Source organism: Cynoglossus semilaevis, chromosome 5 (genome assembly GCF_000523025.1).
Source record: "Cynoglossus semilaevis isolate Cse_v1.0 chromosome 5, Cse_v1.0, whole genome shotgun sequence".
Lineage (NCBI taxonomy): Eukaryota > Metazoa > Chordata > Actinopteri > Pleuronectiformes > Cynoglossidae > Cynoglossus > Cynoglossus semilaevis.
In genome coordinates, this window is record NC_024311.1 from 7,822,366 (window position 1) to 7,825,898 (window position 3,533).

General features: G+C 40.3%; 1 long non-coding RNA gene across 1 annotated transcript in view; it reads left to right on the forward strand.

Annotated features, from left to right (window-relative positions):
- LOC103378896 (uncharacterized) overlaps positions 1-3,533 on the forward strand; it is a 110,477-nt gene that overhangs the window by 102,257 nt on the left and 4,687 nt on the right. The gene's annotated exons all lie outside the window — the stretch shown is intronic.

Consider the following 3,533-nt stretch of genomic DNA (forward strand, 5'->3'; position numbering starts at 1 on the left):
TTTCCTGAATAAGACGTCGGATTGTTTGGAATGGTCGTAAACTCTTCCGTTACTGAACAGTCGAGAGAAATATTTTTTAAATATATTTAGCTGTTAATGGCACTTTAGACAATTGAACATCAGGTCACCAGGTCGACCCTGAGGACGGTTGCTGTCAGACCTGACTATGGACTTGTATGGACTCGATTACGATTTTGGATTCCCAAGATAAAACAAGATAATCTAAAAAAAAAACAATTATTGCCCTGCACACTGCTTAATCTCATGCTAATGTAATGCAGAACCCCCCACCCAGAAAGGGTGTTTCAGACCGCAAATGCGGTTCAATATTTGAGTTGAACATATACGAAACCTTGTTAGATCTTGTTTAGATTTAAACTAGATTTATTATGATTTTTGCCCTCATCATCAGCCCCCGCTCCAAACATCTGAAGCTCATTAAATATGACTCTAAACTCCTAAACTTCCCCACACACACATTTGTACATGTTCATGTACGTAGTGCAGTCACGGTATCTGGAACGTTCCATCGCTTCACTGACCTGACGCTGTGGCTCTCAGCTGTAATGAAGCTGCTCTGGGCTGCTGCTGTGATTCTCCTCACCCCTCAGGTTGTCAGGTTAAGTTCAGCACCACGGACAGCGACATGGTTAATTATTTCACAGCTTCAATAAAGTAGTGTATAAAAATTTTATCCAACCCTGAGGGAACTCTGCCACTCAGACTTGGGTAAACCACAGCTGCTCCTAGAAGACGGATGTCGAGGACTGACAAGAACAACAACAGGCGTGTGGGTTGTACAGAACAACGGCTACTTCAGCGGCCTTCACATGTGAGGGAGGAGGGGGTTGGGGGGGTTACATGTGGTTCTGTTGGTATGTTGGTGAATTTGAAGTGATAGCAGGGATGAAGATACAAAGTTCTACTGGCTCTTCTTCCTCTGCTCTCTGAACGACTTCACTGTTAATGTTCCTGTAGTCCTGTCGTTGTTGTTGTGACTGTTGGCTGAGTGACGGACAGGTGCAGTCGTGATGACTTGGTTGATGGTCGAGTTAGTGGTTACCTGTGACATCACACAGCAGCACGTCATCCTCTGGACTCCGTTATCTGAGCTGCATATTTTATTAGTCAGAGATGATGAAACAGATTTTAGTACAGCCCCCCTCCTCCCCCTCCACTCACTCCTCACCCCCATTCCTCCGCCGCCAGCCCCTCTGTTATCACTTGATGAGAAGATAAAATGTTTGGAGGATGATGTAAGCAATTAAATCCTGGCGTCGGACCAGAGGCTCGGCACAAAGTACTGTTGTTCTCCCTGAGACCGGGCCATAAATGGAGGCAAATGACGGTGTGTGTTTTTGTCAGTCGTAAACAATTTGAGCTCTCCATTATGAGTGTACTACAGTACTGCAGTACTACAGTACCATCTGAGAGCAGGGTATAATGAGGAAATACATCAAACAGCAATAAACAGAGGAAGAGGAGGAAGAGGAAGAGGACAGAGCCATGGACAACAGAAAGTTTTAGACTGAACAGGTTCAGATGGGACAGGTCAGAGAGCAGCAGTGGTTCCATAACAACTGTTTTACTAATGACTCTATGTACGAGGTCCTCAACTCATGTCGGAGTTCCGTTCCTACGCTGCGATGCAACTCCATCTTTGTCATAAGTCAGGATTCCCATCCTGTAACTAAGTACCTACGTCACTCACATTCACTAAAACAGAACATGACTTTCTTAATAAATTTATGGGAGATGGCGACACAACCGCGAAACCCTGTCTCTGTCAGGCTAACAGCTGAACAGAAAGTGAGCAGAGCTTTACCACCAGTATCCACTCTCTCCTGCTCTGCAGTAAAACAAAGTGTCCTTCACATTTGATAGAACTGTTTCCATGTTTGTATAAATAAATGAAGACAAGAAAATATATACATCTAATATATACATGTATGTATATATACTCATATATACATATATAAATATATATAATATATGTATATACAGTATGTGTGTGTGTTAAGAGGTGTTCTTAGATGTGCACGTTTTATTCCTCTCAAAGGACTTTTGACTTTATTAATGATTAGTGATATTGTGGAATTCTGGGATGACGACGGCAGGAATGAGCGACGTTCAGATCCAAAATATGTTTTTAATCTTATAATGATGCACGTCTTCTGAGGGGAGAAGAAATTAATCTGCGTTGGTCACAGACTGATTGTAAACGGTCACAACAAGTCGCAGAGTAAGGTGTAATTGACCTTTTCATGGTTTATTACCGCTGCTGCTGTGCACAGCTCATTTATTGTCTGTCTGAAGCCGACAGAGGAAAGACATGAGCAGGGGAGAAATATTTGTTCCTGTAGAACCGATCTGAACCGCCGAGCAACAGTTCCTTTACTCAGGTGAGATCAGGTTTAGTCGACGTGTACTTTTCAATTACACGCTATCACTGCATCTCATCAGCAGTCAGTTCACTGAAATGTCTGAAAATGGGTTCGAACAAATGAAGGCAGGGGTGTAATTAGTGCCATCTCCAGGCCTGGAGAGGGTTTAACGACTTCTCTCATTTTCCACCTTCCCACCTAATGGTCATGTGTTGAGTTAAAAGTTTTAAAGTCATGAAACGAGAGGTTGAAAAAGTGATTTAAAAAAAAAAAAGTGAAAAGTACCGACACAGTAATGAACAAAAATGTGTTTTAAAGACTTTCACCTGGTAGATGTTAATTAATGTTTTTAATTACAGGAAAAAGAAGTCTTTAAAAAATAATTCTCAGTTTCCTCATTTCTGGCAGACATGCAGCCACTGCCACCTGCAGGAAGCAATGTACACGTATACACACACATGTATGTGTGTGTGTGTGTCCACATATGGTCTATGTTCATACATATTTAAACATATATACATATAAATATATATATACATATATGTATATACACATACATATATACATATATGTTTGTTTTTCCAATAAAGTATGTTGGAAAACAATATACATGTGTGTGTATACATACACAGTATATGTAGTAAAAAAAAGTATGTTGGAAAACAATATACACGTGTGTGTATACATACACAGTATATGTATACATTTATACATATATAAATATATGTATGTAATGTACATATACATTTGTTTTTCTACATATATTTATATATACTGTATTCATATATGTGTATATATATATAAACATATATGTGTGTATATGTATACATATATACACATATATTTATATATTTGTAGGCTGCATATATAGTACATAGACTAAAGTATATATGACCATGCATACATATATGTGGGCTATATATAGGCGGCCGTATCCTTAGCCACGGTGCTGTGATGAAGGAGCAGGAACCAGATCATGGAATCCTCTCCTGAGACTCTATTAATTAATGAAAGCTCCGCCAAAGCAGCTCTCCTCCATTTGGGCTCTCGCTGCTGTCTTGCAGGAAATCAATTTGTGTCTCTCCTGCTGCCAACGTGTCTGGCGGACATCTTTTACAGTACAAGCCTCACGCCACGAGCAGCCTGTGT